Source organism: Anolis carolinensis, chromosome 4, assembly GCF_035594765.1.
Source record: "Anolis carolinensis isolate JA03-04 chromosome 4, rAnoCar3.1.pri, whole genome shotgun sequence".
Classification (NCBI taxonomy): domain Eukaryota; kingdom Metazoa; phylum Chordata; class Lepidosauria; order Squamata; family Dactyloidae; genus Anolis; species Anolis carolinensis.
In genome coordinates this window covers 132523228-132542689 of record NC_085844.1, presented here as the reverse complement: position 1 = coordinate 132542689, position 19462 = coordinate 132523228, and the positions used below count along the sequence as shown (strand labels likewise).

At 42.4% G+C, this 19462-nt stretch overlaps 1 protein-coding gene across 4 annotated transcripts in view; it reads left to right on the top strand.

Moving 5' to 3' along the window:
* The first annotated feature begins 4073 nt into the window (after positions 1 to 4073).
* The window catches only part of marchf8 (membrane associated ring-CH-type finger 8), a 33937-nt gene continuing 18548 nt past the window's right edge, over positions 4074 to 19462 (top strand). For 2 of the 4 annotated variants that reach the window (XM_016993031.2, XM_062977828.1), the window contains exon 1: positions 4078 to 4286. The gene's annotated coding sequence lies outside the window, so the exon portion shown is untranslated. Of the gene's footprint in view, positions 4287 to 19462 lie in introns of all 4 variants that reach the window. The other 2 variants (XM_062977829.1, XM_062977830.1) reach the window with 2 other exon arrangements.

Sequence of the window (19462 nt, the reverse complement as noted above, 5' to 3'; positions counted from 1 at the left end):
CCAGTCTATAAATGAATGTATGTCTATGTGTGCAAAAGCTATGCTAAATGATACAGACAAAGCACTTGGTGCCCTTCCACACAACCATATAACCCAGAATATCAAGGCAGAAAATTCCACAATATCTGCTTTGAAATTGATTATCTGAGTCCACACTGCCATATATTCCACTTCAAAGCAGAAAATGTGGAATTTTATTTAGTTGTGTGGAAGGGGCCTTAGTTCTATGGACCCCCACATTTTCTTCCACAAAAGCATGTTAGCCCCATGTCCGTACAAATATTTTGTAGTATTACTTTCTTATTTACTTATTATGTAGGATTGCAACAGCTTTGTTGTTAATATCAAGGGGTGGAAGCAGGGGTGGGGGTGGTAAGCAAAACCCACCAAGCATTAGGTGACACAAACTTCTCAGTTTTAAATTTCAATCTGTTGTAGTTTACTATAGACTGCAAACATAAGACCAAATGTTGGACACCACTGATCACCACTGGTGATCACTCGTGCCCAAGTTTGATTGTTTTCCAAGTGTAGGCTCTTAGTGGTGGGCCCATAGGTGACTGTAGAGATCTATTCTTGACTCGCATGTTCTTTCACAGTGAGGACATCAGTTTCCAGGTGGAAGGCAGTCCCGGTCAGGATTGGCTTAATGTACCTTCCTCTTGACACATTTCTCCCTTTCTCCATCCATTTCTGCCTCTTCAAATTCCACAGCACTGTTGGTCACAGCTGACCTCCAGTTAGAACGCTCAAGGGCCTGGGCTTCCCAGTTCTCTGTGTCTATGCCACAGTTTTTAAGGTTGGCTTTAAGGCCATCTTTAAATCTCTTTTGCTGTCTATCAATATCCCATTTTCCGTTCTTGAGTTCAGAGCATAACTGTTTTGGGAGACAGTGATTGGACATTTGGACAATGTGGCCAGTTCAGCAAAGTTGATGGTGGAGGATCATTGCTTCAGTGCTGGTAGTTCTTGCTTCTTCCAGCATGCTGACATTTGTCTGCCTATCTTCCTAAGAGATTTGCAGGATTTTTCGGAGGCAATGCTAATGCATTCATTCCACAAATTGAGTGTGACATCTGTAGACGGCTCACGTTTTGCAGGCATATAAGAGGGTTGGGAGGACAATTACTTTATAAACAAGCATCTTGGTATCCCTACGAATGGCCCAATCCTCAAAGTCTCTGCTTCGTTCGAGAAAATGCTACATTTTCATTTTCTCGAATGAAATAGCATTGCTCTAGGCAAAGGACAAAAATAACAAACCAAAAGAAAGCAGGGGAGCCAAAAATTACTCCACTGATTATTATGTTTTGTTGGAAGAGTTATGTTACTGTCTACATGTAAAATAAAATATTGTAATCATTTTTATTTCCATGTATCTCAGAGCCCACATATGCATAGTTATTTTCTCCACTAATATAAATGCTCTTAAGTATTGGGCTATTGGATTATGACCTGTTAGGGTCATAACATATTGAGTTTCAAGAATGTTCCTTTAGTTTACTGGATAATGGAAGATCACTGGGCGTGTAAATATCTTGTTTCTATTCAATGTTCTCAGCAGACAAAGATTCAAGTAGACTTCTTTAAAATAACATTTATTTTACTCACAACTTCATGTATTTAAATATACGGGTACATTTCTTGTCAGGTTAAGCTTTAAAATGTTTCCGTTTGTATCTTTAACTTATAATCTTTAATAGTCTCTTCAAAAACTATGTTGCTCCGTATAGCTCTTTTTAATAACAGTCTACTTCCAAGAAACTCAAGCCTCGACTGTGTTCTAACTCCTAACACTGGCTTCTGTGCTCAAACAGACTCAAGCCTCAACTGACTTCTAACTGTCATCCTTTTAAACCTGAACATTCTAAACAGTCACTGAACCAATCGCTTGGTCTTTAGCCCCTCCCACTGCTTTAAGTATATAGAGCTAAGAAAACTGCAAACCAAAGAAGATATACACTTCAGGAAATAAACCGACACATTATAAACAGACAAAACTTTAGACTGATGAGGCTTGAGAAAATTGCTCTCTCTAACACTAAATTGCCCTTTCAGTATGATAAAGAAATAGCAGCCCTTGCAGATAATTTTCCATTATCCAAAAGGAGGCCTAGACAGAGAAGGATAGTCCATTTCATGGAGGAGGGGGAAGTTGAAGGAGGAAAACCATTTCCCCTATATTTTTTTTTTGTTATCTCCCCCCTTCCCATATCATAAATGAAGGTTGTTTCCATGATGGCGACATTAGTCGGGGGAGTAACAGGAAAATGGGGGGAAATGGTTTAACTCCTTCAACCCCCCTCCCCAATGTGTGAAAAGGGACTATCCTTCTCTGACCCCTTCGACAGATTATCAAAGCAGATAATTCACTGCTTTAAGATGTGAGTCTACGCTGTCATATAATCCAAATCAGATAATCTGGATTTTATATGGCAGTGTAGAAGGGGCCTCTGTCTAGGGCCATGACAGAAAAGAAAGAGAAAATAAAACGAAGGGAAAGCCCTTCCAGACAGGCCCTATATCCCAGGATCTGATACCAGATTTTCTGTTTATCCCAGATTATTTGGTAGTGCAGACTCATATAATCCAGTTTAATGCAGAAAACCTGGGAGGTTTTCTGCATTAAACTGAGAGGCGAAAAAAAGGAAGAGAAAGGGAAATGTATTTGGGGGGTGGGGAGGGAGAAAGAGGTAAAAAGGGAAGAGAAACAATCGATCATTGAAAGCGTTCGTGGCCGGAATCACTGGATTGCTGTGAATTTTCTGGGTTGCATTATTTCCTGACGTTTCACCCACATCTGTGACAGGCATCATCAGAGGTTGTGAGGTCTGTTGGTTCAAGCAGAGCACTTGATGAACCAACCAACACAGCATATTACAGTAGAGTCTCACTTGTCCAACACTCGCTTATCCAACATTCTGGATTATCCAACACACTTTTGTAGACAATGTTTTCAATACATCATGATATTTTGGTGCCAAATTCGTAAATACAGTAATTACTACTTAGCATTACTGTTTATTGAACTACTTTTTCTGTCAAATTTGTTGTATAACATGTTTTGGTGCTTAATTTGTAAAATCATAACCTAATTTGATGTTTAATAGGCTTTTCCTTGATCTCTCCTTATTATCCAACATATTCGCTTATCCAACGTTCTGCCGGCCCGTTTACGTTGGATAAGTGAGACTCTACTGTATTTGAGAACACAGAAATGCTGGACCACTCCCAACAACCACATCAGACTAAACAGAGAAGCCATTGAAATCCACAAGCATGTGGACAATTTCTGCAGAGAGGCGGCTAGATGGCCATCTGTCGGGGGTGCTTGAATGCGATTTCCTGCTTCTTGGCAGGGGGTTGGATTGGATGGCCCATGAGGTCTCTTTCAACTCTTGTGATTCTATGATCCAGGGAGGGGAGGTTAGAGAATTACACAATATCTATAAAGAGTGCTCCTGAACAGAAGTGCAGCAAAGTAAATCTCCGACTGACTTGTCTTGCATCACTTTAGTTCCAGAACCGTTTGGCTCTTTCTCCCTGTCAATTGATTTAATAAACTGTTTTTTAAAAAATCTAAAATGAGGGCAGTAAATAAAGAACACTCAGAAAACGGGAATTCCAAGCATGAAACAACCAGGGCCAGTTAACACCTCCCAACAAAAAAATTTCCCTGGCAGGAAGCAGCCAGACTTTGCGGCTGCCAGGCTATTCAATGCTAATCAAGGTGCCCAGTTGCAACATTCACACTTGCCTCAAGCAGACAAAGAGTTTTTTCTCCCACCCCGGACTTTCCAAATATATAAACCCCATTTGCCTAGTTTCCAACAGACCTCACAACCTCTGAGGATGCCTGCCATAGATGTGGGCGAAACGTCAGGAGAGAATGCTTCTGGAACATAGCCATACAGCCCGAAAACTCACAGCAACTCAAAGAGAGGGCCGTCAGAAATAAACCCCACACATTAACCAGGATGAATAAACGAGAAAGGAAAAGCCCCGCCGGAGTGAAGAATCCGCGCCGCTCGCATCGGTGGCCGGAAGTGACGGAGCACGTTCCAGGCGTCAGGCGGACTAATCAGTGGGCTGCCCGGGAGGAGACGCAGGCGCAGTCGTGGTCCGTCGCTTTCCTGAGGGGGCTCCACAGGTTACTCCTTGGCGAAGAAGGAGAAGGAAGGCAAGAGGGAGGGAGCCGGTGTGGGCGGAGCGGCTCCCCTTCTGGCCACCGACTATGGGCAAGGGGGCCCGCTGCCGGGCGAGAAGGGCCTCGAGGAGGCTGAGAGGTAAATATCCCCTTCCCTCCCCTGACATACATTCCTCCCTCACGGCACTGGCCTCGCGACTGGGGCGGGGGGGGGGGGGGAGAAAGAGCGAGAGGGAGAGCTTCTTGACGTGTGGGAAACCTGGGCTGAGATTTTCCAGGCCGGCCTCGCCGCCCCCGAGGCTGGGTCCAGATTACGCGAGCCCCGTGGCTTCTCAAGCGGCGCGTCCTCAGGGCACCCCACAGGGCCTAATCCGCCTGCTGCTCGGAAAAGCTCGGTTCCCAGCTTCCTCAGGGAGCAGAAGGAAGTGCTTTGAGTGCATTGCTAAGCAAGCATCATCATCATCATAAATAATAACATCCCGCCTCATCTCCCCAAAGGGACTCGGGGCGGTTTACAAGTCAGCAACAGTGCAACAAGACACATCAATGTGTTGTCGAAGGCTTTCATGGCAGGAATCACAGGGTTGCTTGTGTGTTTTCCGGGCTGTCTGGCCATGTTCCAGAAGTACAGTAGAGTTTCACTTCTCCAACACTCGCTTATCCAACGTTCTGGATTATCCAATGCATTTTTGTAGTCAATGTTTTCAATACATCGTGATATTTTGCTGCTAAATTTGTAAATACAGTAATTACTGCATAACATTACTGCGTATTGAACTACTTTTTCTGTCAAATTTGTTGTATAACATGATGTTTTGGTGCTTAATTTGTAAAATCATAACCTAATTTGATGTTTAATAGGCTTTTCCTTAATCTCTCCTTATTATCCAACATATTCGCTTATCCAACGTTCTGCCAGCCCGTTTACGTTGGATAAGTGAGACTCTACTGTATTATCTCCTGACGTTTTGCCCACGTCTATGGCAGGCATCCTCACAACCTCTTAGGATGCCTGCCATAGATATTGGTGAAACGTCAGGAGAGAATACTACTGGAACATGGTCAGACAGTCCGGAAAATACACAACAGGACACATGAAATATATAATAGAAATTAGTCTACTTCAATAAAAAAAATAAACGCCAAGGAAAATAAAAACAAAACACATTTATGTAAAATACATAAATTAAAATAAAATCGACAATAAGACATAAACAATGAGCAACATTTAAAACCATATTATACAAACCAAATTAGACTTCCAGACACAATCAGATTAAAAGTATCCGGTGTCAGGGTAAAACTTCATCCTATTTAGGTCTTCCAATTTTAGATGTTGCATTAGCTATTATCAAAATCTTGTTGAAAAGCCATGTCTTTAGTTCCTTCCAAAAAGATTGAATTGTGCGGGCTTGCCTGATCTCTCAGGGGAGGTCATTCCAAGACCATTGCTAACAATTACCAACTGTGCTTGAGATGGTGGTGGGACCAAGAGGAGGGCCTCCCCAGAAGATCTTAGCGCTTGTACGGGTTCATAGGGGGAGATGTGGTCAATCGTATAGGGCTTTGTAGGGAATAACCTGCACTTCGAATTGGGACTGAAAACGTATAGGCAGCCAGTGGAGCTGCTTTATTAGTGGCATAGTGTGCTCCCTATAACCTGCTCTAGTCAGTAATCTGGCTGGTTATACTTTAAAAATGTATCTGTTCTGAGTTACATACAAATTGGTACTGTTGCATTATCTGGGCAGACTCCAAAAGGAGGTCTAGATAGAGAAGGGTGGTTCATTTTGTTGTGGGGGAAGTTGAAGGACGAAAACAATTTTCTTTGGTTATTTCCTCCCCCTTCCTATATCATAAACAATTGTTGTTTTGATGACAACCATTATTTATGATATTGAGGAATAACAGGAAAACAGGGGGAATGGTTTAACTTCTTCAGACCCCTTCTAGTTCCAGTACATAGGCAGCATTTATTATCACATTTTACATCAAACAGGACTATAGATGGGAAAGTAGTATATGAGCATTGTATTGCAATTGTCTAGTTAACATAAAACAACCCCTGCTCCCTCACTGCACAAAATAACATCTGAACAGGAAAGACTCTTCTATTTCTGTGATGTTTGGGGGATTTAGGGGGAGAGAACACCTGTTGCCAAGTTAAAGGTATTTTAAAATTTTGAATAGTTCAATTGAATTCAGTGGGCAACTCTTTAATACTGCTGCTACTTCCTCATAGTTCACCCATGTTTTTTGGGCAGCACAACAAAGGAGATTGAATTGAGCAGTCCTAGTTCTTTCTGCTACATTAGATTGTGTAGGGAGAATATATGGACAAGTGGAATTGGAATTTACACTTTCTGTTAAGTGCAGTCCTCTTGTTTTGTACAGACAGAAGTGAATAAACAGGAGGAGGTGATGTTGGTAGCAGCTAGTGTAAGGAGCAGTTTCATCTTAGACACACTCCCCTTTCTTTCAGTGATGTCATTCAGCCCACTTCTCATATCCATGCTGCAGAGAGACAAAGGGTGAGCAAGTAGGCACAGGTAGAAACAGTTGACAATTTCTCTGGGAGATGCAGTAGTTGGTTTTTGCCTAGTGGACCAAATCCTCTCCCATAGAATTGCTGTCAAAGGGAACAGCTCTCTTCACTGTTCTTCCTTTGAGTATATGTGGGAGATGGAGGTGCTATGGCATCTAGCGGAGACAACAGTATCTCATGAAGGGTAGCTTCTTCTCATGTGCTTGAGGTAGAAAGTTCTTTGATTGTGTTTCATATGCTTTGATTGTGGTCCATATGTTATCTTCCAACTCTATGTTTCAGTTGTTGCTCCTAAAGCCCCATCACCCTCCCCACCTTATGTTGATTCATGTAGGTACCAATGACACCGCTAGGCATACTTTTCAAAAGATCACAAATGATTTTCGAGCTCTGGGAACAAAGCTAAAACTGTATAATGTACATGTGATCTTTTCATCCCTCCTCCCCGTTGTAGGACACGGCTCTACAAGGGCCGGAAAAATAGTACAGGTCAATAACTGGCTCAGAAAATGGTGTCAAGAGGAGCATTTTGGCTTCCTTGACCATGGTCTACTCTTCCAAGAGGATGGACTACTGGCAAGCGATGGGGTGCATCTCACACAAGTAGGAAAACATCTTTTTGCACACAGACTCACAAACCTCATCAGGCGCACTTTAAACTAAATCCACTGGGGGAGGGGAACAACAGCCTGGCGAACACTATATTACCCACGACCACAGGGAACCGCCGTAAGGCTAAACGGAGGGCTGCACAAACACAGCAAGGACCAAGTACAGAGAGCACAATAATCCCAAATAAACAGTTCGAGGGGAGGTCACAGGGGCTTACATGTCTTTACACTAATGCTCAGAGCATGGGAAATAAGCAAGACGAACTCCAACTCCTAGCACAGCACCACACATACGATGTCATAGGCATCACTGAAACCTGGTGGGATGACTCCCATCACTGGAATTTAACCATTGGGGGCTATAACCTCTTTCACATAAATAGAACAAAGGGGAGAGGAGGGGGAGTAGCCTTATATGTCAAAAACAGTTACGTTGCAGAAGAAATGCAAGACTGTAATCCGGGAAACCAGCTTGAAAGCATCTGGATAAGAATCAAGGGAACCGGGACTCAAAAAGATCTTGTCGTGGGTGTCTACTACAGACCTCCGAGTCAGGATGAAGGACTTGATGAAGCCTTCTGTCAACAGCTGACCAAACAGGCACAAAGAAGAGATATAGTAGTCATGGGCGATTTCAATTATCCCGATATCTGCTGGAAAACAAACTCAGCCAAGAGTACAAAGTCCAACAAATTCCTCACTTGCCTTGCAGATAATTTTATGGTCCAGAAGGTAGAAGAGGCAACAAGGGGATCAGCAACTCTTGATCTAATCTTAACAAATGTGGAAGACCTGATCAATACAGTTGAAGTGGTTGGATCCTTAGGGGCAAGTGACCATGTGCTCCTGCAGTTTGCAATACAAAGGAATGCTGAAACTAAGACAAGTCAAACACGCATTCTGGACTTTAAGAGAGCTGACTTCCAAAAAATGAAGGAATTACTGAGCGGCATTCCATGGACGCCGATATTAAAAAACAAGGGAGTTAAGGATGGATGGGAGTTTTTCAAAAGTGAAATACTCAAGGCGCAAATGCAAACAGTGCCAACAAAGAAGAAAAATAAGACAAGTGCAAAGAAGCCAGAATGGATGTCCAAAGAACTTCTAACTGAGCTAAAGCTCAAAAGTGACATGCACAAGAAGTGGAAAAGGGGAGAAATCACCAAAGAAGAATTCAAACGTATAGCCAACTCCTGTAGGGAAAAGGTTCGCAAGGCTAAAGCGCAAAATGAGCTCAGGCTTGCCAGGGACATAAAAAACAACAAAAAGCTTATGTTGGTAGAAAAAGGAAGAAAAAGGAGGCGATAGGGCCACTGCAAGGAGTAGATGGGGTGATGGTGACAGGGGATAGGGAAAAGGCAGAACTGCTTAATGCCTTCTTTGCCTCGGTCTTCTCACAAAAAGAAAGCCATCTTCAACCTCAGCAACATGGAATGGACGAAGGATTGGGGGAAATCCAACCCCAAATAGGGAAACAAGTTGTCCAGGAACACCTGGCCACTCTAAACGAATTCAAGTCCCCAGGGCCAGATCAGCTACATCCAAGAGTATTGAAGGAACTAGCGGAAGTTATTTCAGAACCACTGGCAATCATCTTCGAGAGTTCTTGGAGAACAGGAGAAGTCCCAGCAGATTGGAGGAGGGCGAATGTGGTCCCTATCTTCAAGAAGGGAAAAAAGAACGACCCAAACAATTACCGTCCGGTCAGCCTCACATCAATACCAGGCAAGATTCTGGAAAAGATCATTAAGGAAGTGGTCTGCAAACACTTAGAAACAAATGCGGTCATTGCTAATAGTCAACACGGATTTACCAAAAACAAGTCATGCCAGACTAATCTGATCTCTTTTTTCGATAGAGTTACGAGTTGGGTCGATACAGGGAATGCCGTGGATGTAGCATATCTAGATTTCAGTAAGGCCTTCGACAAAGTCCCCCACGACCTTCTGGCAAACAAACTAGTAAAATGTGGGCTAGACAAAACTACGGTTAGGTGGATCTGTAATTGGCTAAGCGAACGAACCCAAAGGGTGCTCACCAATGCGTCGTCTTCATCATGGAAAGAAGCGACAAGTGGAGTGCCGCAGGGCTCCGTCCTGGGCCCGGTTCTGTTCAACATCTTTATTAACGACTTAGACGAAGGGTTAGAAGGCACGATCATCAAGTTTGCAGATGACACCAAACTCGGAGGGATAGCTAACACTCCAGAAGACAGGAGCAGAATTCAAAACGATCTTGACAGACTAGAGAGATGGGCCGAAACTAACAAAATGAAGTTCAACAGGGACAAATGCAAGATACTTCACTTCGGCAGAAAAAATGGAAATCAAAGATACAGAATGGGGGACGCCTGGCTTGACAGCAGTGTGTGCGAAAAAGATCTTGGAGTCCTCGTGGACAACAAGTTAAACATGAGCCTACAATGTGATGCGGCAGCTAAAAAAGCCAATGGGATTTTGGCCTGCATCAATAGGGGAATAACGTCTAGATCCAGGGAAGTCATGCTCCCCCTCTATTCTGCCTTGGTCAGACCACACCTGGAATACTGTGTCCAGTTTTGGGCACCGCAGATGAAGGGAGATGCTGACAAGCTGGAAAGCGTCCAGAGGAGGGCAACTAAAATGATTAAGGGTCTGGAGAACAAGCCCTATGAGGAGAGGCTTAAAGAGCTGGGCATGTTTAGCCTGCAGAAGAGAAGGCTGAGAGGAGATATGATAGCCATGTACAAATATGTGAGGGGAAGTCATAGGGAGGAGGGAGCAAGCTTATTTTCTGCTGCCCTGCAGACTAGGACACGGAACAATGGCTTCAAACTACAGGAAAGGAGATTCCACCTGAACATCAGGAAGAACTTCCTCACTGTGAGGGCTGTTCGGCAGTGGAACTCTCTCCCCCGGGCCGTGGTGGAGGCTCCTTCTTTGGAGGCTTTTAAGCAGAGGCTGGATGGCCATCTGTCGGGGGTGCTTTGAATGCGATTTCCTGCTTCTTAGCGGGGGGTTGGACTAGATGGCCCTTGAGGTCTCTTCCAACTCTACTATTCTATGATTCTATGATTCTATGATTCTATGGTAGGTTTATTTGAGTAGGAGCTACTACTTTCCTTTTCTGTGTCCAATTCTATGTTTGAGCATGCCCACATGAAACAGAAAGTGAGTAGGAAAGAAGTACAGTCTACAGTGCCTGGTGTTCATCCCATCCATATACTACTATGTATGTACCATATGGCTACTTAACTTCCTAGATAAGATGGGATCTGGTTTTTAGGTGAATTATATAACTTGTTCACCTTTAGATGGTGTAGGACAGGGGTCCTCAACCGTTTTAAGCAAAGGTCCGGTTCATGGTGCCTCAGAGTGTTGGGAGACTGGACTACAGTTTGAAAAAAACCATGAACCAATTTCTATACACACTGCACACATCTTATTTGTAGTGCAAATAAAGAAAGAATAATACAATATATAAATGAAGAACAATGTTAACCATCATAAACATACCATTATTTCAATGGAAAGTGTGGGCCTGCTTTTGTCTGATGAGATCGTCAAGCTAATTAGGATTGTTGTTGTTGCTGTGTGCCTTTAAAATGTTTCAGACTTAGACCAATCCTAAGTCTAAAGTTTAGGATGCGGGCCGGGTAAATTACCTTGGAGGGCGACATCCAGCCTGCCAGCCTTAGTTTGAGGACTGGTGTAGGAGTTGGGATGAAATCAAACAAAGACAGGCAGGGAAGGCCTCTGCTTCAAATGCAAGATACTCAGGCAGAAAAATGAAATGCAAAGATACAGAATGGGGGACACCTGGCTCAACAGCAAAACGTGTGAAAAAGATCTTGGGAGTCCTTGTAGACAAGAAGTTTAACATAAGCCAACAATGCAATGCGGCAGCTTAAAAAGCCAAAGGGATTTTGGCCTGTATAAATAGGAGTATAGTGTCTAGATCTAGGGAAGTCATGCTACTCCTCTATTCTGCCTTGATCAGACAACACCTTAAATACTGTATCCAGTTCTGGGCACCGCAGTTTAAGGGAGATGTTAGCAAGCTTAAATGTGTCCAGAGGTGGGCGATTAAAATGACACGGGTCTGGAGAACAAGCCCTATGAGGAGCGGCTTAAAGAACTGGGCATGTTTAGCCTGCAGAAGCGAAGGCTAAGAGGAGACACGATAGCCATGTATAAATATGTGAGGGGAAGTCATAGGGAGGAGGGAGCAAGCTTGTTTTCTGCTGCCCTGGAGACTAGGATGTGGAACAATGACTTTAAACTACAGGAAAGGAGATTCCACCTGAACATCAGGAAGAACTTCCTCACTGTGAGAGCTGTTTGGCAGTGGATCTCTCTGCCCTGGAATGTGGTGGAGACTCCTTCTTTGGAGGTTTTTAATCAGAGGCTGGATGGCCATCTGTCAGGGTTCTTTGAATGCAATTTTCCTGCTTCTTGGCAGGGGTTTGGACTAGATCTCCTATGCGGTCTCTTCCAACTCTATAATTCTATTATTCTATTCAATGTAGAAACCACTTTTCAGGAATGGTACGATAATATGTCCTGATTTTGGCCACATCTACATGGACACTTTACCCCAATTTAAAAGTCCGGATTGGCCCCAGGGAAGTCCCCTGTTGGCTGGTGTCAGGTGCTCTGCCATGCACAGAAGGGGGACAAAATGTTCCATCCTGTGTCCTCAGGCTGGCCATGTAAATAGTTGCAGCTAGTTCCATATTGGAAGTTCTCCAAATGTTTATACAGACCTGAAGTATGGATTTGCTCTTAAGCCTTTGGGAAACTCCAGAACAACCTGTGACTTTCCTTAATGCAGTTCATGTAGATGCCAAGGGAGCTGATTCACATGTCTACAAACTACATGTGCTTATGCAGAGTTCTCATGAACCTGAACTACAATAGGTCTTGGTTGGAAAAGGAGGAAATGTTCTTGCTTTGGAAGATCAAAAGATATTGAAAGGGAGCTGCCTTTCCTCTACACTCCTAGGGGCTTCTCTTAGTTCCACAAGATCAGGTGGAATCTTGTGATGATATTGAACAGTGGATAATTTCTAATTTCCCTATGAATCCCTTCATTATTGTGTAATATTCTTGGTTTTGGGATTTGGAGAACAGAACTTTTTTCATGGGAAAAATGTTCAAAAGGTTTTGATATATAAGAAAGTATATCTCCCTGCAAAAGGCATTTTGCTAAGTTTTGATGCCAAATAAAAATAAACTGTCTGAGATTACCTTTGGCTCAAAGCAATTATGAAAATAGTTTCAAGTTGACCAAAGAGTCTTCCCTGCCCTTTTGCTATCTATTTCCAAATGTTGTGCTCTTTGAAACATCTCATCCAGTTACTGCTGTACATATGATGGAGTTGGGCAGTTTCCAGCATCATGAACATTCCGTAGTTTGAGTAAATGCCAGTGTTCAAACTGTTTGTGATGCTTCTATTGAGCTGCAATTTTCATATGGTGCTTCCTCATGCTCAAACCTAATAGCTTGCCTTTAGAGAAATAATGTTTATACAATCAGATCCACTTACGATAAAAAGATATTCTGCTGGGACCCTAGGAATGGTAAGTATTATTGCTTTTCTTTTGCTGTGGGTTTGGTGCTGGAAAAGGAGGAGGAAAGAGTTGGTCAAGTTGATCAGAGTTGGTCAAAATCTCCTGAAATCCCTATTAACAGAGAAAGAAAAAAGTGCAGTCAGAAAGTCTTATATTAAACCACCTTTGCAGAAAGCAAAGGTTTGGGATATTACTATGACTGTCTTTTCTCTCAAACTTTTTCATCATCATCATCATTATACCATCTTAGGCTATCACTCGTGGCCGAGTATGATTATCTTTCAGGGGTAGAGGCTTGGCGGTAGGTCTGTAAGAACTGTAGAGATGTATTCTGGATCCACATGTTCTTTTACAGTGAGGATATACATTTCCAGATGGAAGGCGGTTCCGACAAGGATTTACTTGATGCACCTCCCTCTTAACACGTTTCTCCCTTTAGCCCTCCATTCATGCCGCCTCAGAATCCACAGCACTTTTGGTTGCAGCTGACCTCCAGTTAGCTTGAGAGCCAGGGCTTCCCAGTTCTCAATGTTTATTTCACATTTTTAGGTTTCCTTTAAGCCCATCTTTCAATTTCTTTTGCTGTCCAACAACTTTCCATTTTCCAACCTTTTGCTGAGAGTAAAGTAACTGCTTTGAGAGACAGTGATTGGGCATTCAGACAACATGGCCAGTACAGTGAAGTTGATGGTGGAGGATCATCACTTAAATACTGGTGGTATTTGCTTCTTCCAGAATGCTGACATTTGTCCACCGGTCTTCCCAAGAGATTTGTGGGATTTTTCGAAGGGAACGTCTGGTGGAATTGTTCCAGAAGTTGAGAGTGATGTTTGTAGATGGTCCATGTTTGGCAAGCATGCAACAGCGTTGGGAGGACAATACCTTTATAAAAAAAAACCTTAGTATCCCTACAAATGTTTCAATCCAAATGTCTTGATCCTTGAACACTTTCTTCTTCATTAAAAACATGCTGCACTCGCAGAGCTTAGACGGTCATGTATTTTGGGGCCGATGCTGACATTTGTGGAAACGTGGCTGCCTAGGTAACAGAAATGGCTAACATTTCTAGAGTTACACCATTAAGCTGTATTTCTGGCATTGCAGAGGGATTGGTTGGTGCCTACTTGTAGAGCATTTTGGTTTTCTCGATGTCAAGTGAGAGAAGGAATAAAAGCAATAATTTTGCTAATTATTTTATTTTCATTTCTTCCTTCTACATTTGAGCAAGTAAGGCGATAGTACAGTATAAGGACCTACTGAAAGAGTTGTGTGACAGGATTTGTTCTGTTTTTAGATAGTTTCTCTCTTTTATTAACTTTATTGTCTCCCAGTCTTGGGCTGTACAAATTCCACTAATGACTGTGATGCTTACAGACACTCATGGTCTTTCTCTTGACTGCTCTCAATGGGGTTTAAAGGTACATTTCTATCAACACTTGCGTAATGTGTATTTCATTTCCAAGAGCTGAAAAGGCAGAGAGTTGGGTTATCTAAAAACATTAGATAATTCTTCGTTTTAGTATTTCCAAAATGGGATTCCCAGTGTTAATTTTGTGAAGATTAAGGAGGTTTAGTTTTGAGTAGATTCATGTGATAATAAAGTGATATCACAGGTATGACTTGTTATACTATTTTATCACTTTATTGTGATTATTTAAATCTTAAGTCAGAAGTACTAGAGCTGTTATGCAAACAAAGTTAGCAACAAATGGCTTAAATAAGTCAAGGCCTTTAATTAGTTTATTGTATTTTTTCTGCTTGCTGAAATAGCTTGCAAACCTTTATGCTGTGAATGTCCCATCTCAACATTCCCATTTTCAATTATGCCCAACATGTTTAAGAAATTTATAACCTTTTAAGGCTCATATACCACAGCTTGGCTTATTATTCTGCTAAATGTGACTCAGTGTTAAGTACATACCAAAATGGACATATTCCATTTTCTTATTAGCTGTAGATATTTACCATTTAATCAACATTTCAGGTACTTTTTCTTTTTTTGTCTTTGTGCCGCACACAATTGCACCTGCATAGGGCCACAACATGAAGGGTATGAGAGCTGAGTAGGTTTTAGTGGCAAGCCCATTCACTCAGTGTACACCTTTACGTTGTGCCAAACGCTGCTCCCTCTTCGGTTTCTTTTTGTTGAATAGTTTGCATGTTAGCCACTGGGCATATTTATGTATGTGTTGATCTTAGATATAATTTGAGGGCAGGTTTTGAGGCCTACAATATGGATTTTGATATGAGCCCGTGGATAAGTCAAAGGTAAAACTTAGAGGCATGTAACAAAAAGGCTTTACTAGAGCTATATAGGGCTTTGTATATCAAAACCAGCACTTTGAATTGTGTCCAGAATTGGGTTGGCAGCCAATGGAGCTGTTGCATGCAACAGAGGGGTTGTCTGCTCTCTGTAGCCAACCCCAGTTAGCAGTAAGGCTGCTGCTCTTTGAACTGACAAGTTTTTGAGCACTTTTCTTAGAATCATAGAATCATAGAGTTTGAAGAGACCTCGAGGACCACCCAGTCCAACCCCCTGCCAAGAAGCACGAAAATTTCATTCAAAGCACCCCTGACAGATGACCATCCAACCTCTGTTTAAAAAGAAGGAGCCTCCACCACACTCCGGGGTAGAGATTTCCACTGCTGAACAGCTCTCACAGTGAGGAAGTTCTTCCTAATGTTCAGGTGGAATCTCCTTTCCTGTAGTTTGAACCCATTGTTCCGCGTCCTAGTCTCCAGGGCAGCAGAAAACAAGCTTTCTCCCTCCTCTCTATGACTTCCCTTCACATCTTGATACATGGCTCTCATCATGTCTCCTCAGCCTTTTCTTCCTTAGGCTAAACATGCCCAGTTCTTTAAGATGCTGCTCATAGGGCTTGCTCTCCAGACCCTTGATCATTTTAATCGCCCTCATCTGGATACATTCCAGCTTGTCAACATCTCCCTGAAATTGCGGTGCCCAGAATTGGGCACAGTATTCCAAGAGTGGTCTGACAAAGGCAGAGTTGCATGACTTCCATGGCTCTAGACACTAGACTCCTATGTATGCTGACAAAAATTCCATTGGCTTTTTTAGCTGCCGCGTGACATTGTTGGCTCATGTTTAACTTGTTGTCCACAAGGACTCCCAAGATCTTTTTCACATGTACTACTGTCGAGCCAGGCATACCCCATTCTGTATCTTTGCATTTCATTTTTAATGCGTAAGTGGAGTATCTTGCATTTGTCCTTGTTGAACTTCATTTTGTTAGTTTTGACCCATCTAATCTGTTAAGATCATTTTGAATTTTCAAACGCAGAATTCTCAAGTCTCTCTCCCCCCCCCCCCCCCCCCCCCGGAGTATATGTAACCAGGTAGTGAGGGAAACAGGTTTAGCTCCTGGATCCATGGACCACTGCCCTTTTGTCTCAGAGGAGTAATGAGCAGCTTTTGTGAAGACGAGTGGGAGCTCTAAAACTGGAAAAGGACTGCAGAGGAGTCAGGGAGATTGAATAAACAACTTTCACATGGTTCAAGTGCTTACTCATGCTGCGTTGTTGGTGCTAAAGTGACACAGCGGATATGAGGAGCAGTTTCCAGCATTCAGTGAGGCATTTTTAATATAACTAAAAGCCTTCAGTATAGTTTCTTTGTAGAAATGGGAAAATAGAGCTACCTTTGGAAATATGTTACCACGGCAGTAATTAGTGGGATACCTTGGAATTATATGTGTAACTCATTCCTTTTCAAACTAACTTTTCAAATTCTGGACTACAATTTTCACCATCCTTCATGAATGCTGTGCTGGCTAGGGCTGTACTAAAACCTGTCTGAGTGGAATTTGTCATTGTTCAGAGAAAGGCAGTGGTAAACCTCTTCTAAACAAATCACCAAGAAATGGCACACAGCTTCAGCAAGAAGAACTGTTACTCAATTCAGAATGCTATATTTCTGCTATTAATCAGTTACGTTTGATGTAGCAGTAGCGAACCATATATTTCAGTATAGGAAACATTTACTTGTATAATCCGTGAATTACATGTTTATCGTACTACTCAGGTTTTTCATTTAGGATATTTATACATCTCATGCAGAACATTTCAGTATTTTAAAAATATTGTCTTTCTTCAGAATAGATATATGGACCCACATCTCTTAAGTTCAGGTTAAACTTCACTTTTCCAATATTCACCCTGAAATTTACTAAATACTTTTATTTGGATTGATCAGTGCTAAAGCATAAATCCCCATTGATGTGTTCCCAGAAAGAAAATAATGTGGTCTTTGGAAGAGGTGACTCCATGTCATGTAATATTAATTGGTATCCATAAGTGCGAGCTGTAAGCACATGTCTTTTGAACTTTTAGAATTTCGCTAGCTTTGCCTGGCCACGTGTTGCTGTGGCTTATGGGAATCATTTGTTGGCCAGGTGGAATAGCAGTGAATAGGCTTGCAGCCTCAAAGCCTGGCTACTTCCTTTGTAGGGGAATCATTGTTTGGCCAGCTTGAATTGCACTGAATAGTCTTGCAGCTTAAAAACCTGGCTGCTTTCTACATAGGGCATCCTTGCTAGGTCAGGTTGAATGGGACGGAGTAGCCTCATGGCTTCAAAGCCTGGGGATTTTTCACCTAGGGAAAATCTTGGTTGGCCAAGTTGAAGAGCACTGAATAGCCTTGCTGTTGCAAGCCTGGCCGCTTTCTACCTTGCGGAAGCCTTGGTTGGCCAGTTTGAATAGCAATTAATAGTCTCAGTGTAGCAGGTATGAATACTGCAATTAGGCATCTTGAGTAGCATTTAATGGCCTTGCAGCTTCAAAGCCTGGCTGCTTCCTGTATAGGGGAATCCTTTGTTGAGAAGTGTTAGCTGGCCCTGATTATATTGTTCTGTATTATTATACCACAGTAATGATTTCATATTATATTTATAATCTTATACTATCTGCTTAGAAGTGGAATATATGAGGCCCCTTCTACACAACTGTATAAAACCCACATTGAAGTGGATTTTATGGAAGTGTGGACTCAAGATAATCCAGTTCAAAGCAGATAATACAAGATTATAAATTGGTAATATAGCTGTGTGGAAGGACCTTGAGTCTACACTGCCATATAATCCAGTTCAAATCAGATAATCTGTATTGTATAGGCAGTGTGGATCAGGCCTAAGTGCACTCTGCCTGTGCCCTGGGTGCCATTTTGGCTGAGGGAGTTGCTAGGATATGAAGGGGGCAGGGCTTAAAGGCAGCGGGGGGGGGGGGGGGCTAAAGGCAACAGAGCCTACCTTTCTAACTGGCAGTTAGGGGGAGAAAGGCTCTTCCTTGTCCTCTGTAATTTGGACTATTTTTCTAGGTTTTTTTTATTGAAAGACATATTTTGGATGACTATGTCTTTTGTGGCCAAATTTGTTGTGATTTGGTTCAGTGGTTTTGTTGTTTACTCCATAGTAAAATGAACATTATATTTATATATACAGAGACTAGCTGTGCCCGGCCACGCGTTGCTGTGGCGAAGTCTGGTGGTCTGGGAAATAAAGTATTGAGGAATTGGTGGTAGTTAAGGTCAAGGGTAAAGGTTTTCCCCTGACATTAAGTCCAGTCATGTCTGACTCTGGAGGTTGGTGCTCATCTCCATTTCTAAGCCGAAGAGCCGGCGTTGTCCGTAGACTCCTCCAAGGTCATGTGGGATGACTGCATGGAGCGGCGTTACCTTCCCGCCGGAGCAGTACCTATTGATGCACTCACATTTGCATGTTTTCGAACTTCTGGGTTGGCAGAAGCTGGGGCTAACAGTGGGGGCTCTCTCCGCTCCCCCAATTCAAACCTGTGGCCTTTCGGTCCAGAAGTTCAGCAGCTCAGCGCTTTAACACGCTGCACCATCAGGGGATATTATTTCCTAAAGGTTGTGAATATACAATATTTCTGATTGGTTTTTTTTGTTTGTTGGAGGCAAGTATGAATGCTGCAATTAGGAAAAATGATTAGGATGTAATGGCCTTGCAGCTTTAAAACATGACTGTTTCCTCCCTGAGTGAATTTTTTGTTGGGAGGTGTTAGCTGGCCCTGATTGTTTCCTGTCTGGAATTCCCTTGTTTTCAGAGTGGTGTTGTTTGCGATATTTCATGTGCTTCTACTGTCTGTGGCCCTGAGAAAACAGAGGATTTGCCAGACTTTGATGATGGGAATACTTTGTTGGGAGGTGTTAGCTGGCCCTGATTGTTTCCTGTGTGGAATTCCCCTGTTTATTTACTGTCCTGGTTTTAGAGATTATATTGTTCTGCATTATTCTATCCCAGTAATTATTTCATATTAAAGAAGAATCTCACTTATCCAACATTCGCTTATACAATGTTCTGGATTATCCAACGCAGTCTGCCTTTTCATAATCAATGTTTTTGTAGTCAGTGTTTTAAATTCATTGTGATATTTTAGTGGTAAATTTGTAAATACAGTACAGTAGAGTCTCACTTATCCAACATAAACGGGCCGGCAGAACGTTGGATAAGCGAATATGTTGGATAATGAGGAATTAAGGATAACCCTATTAAACATCAAATTAAGTTATGATTTTACAAATTAAGCACCAAAACATCATGTTAGACAACAAATTTGTCAGAAAAAGTAGTTC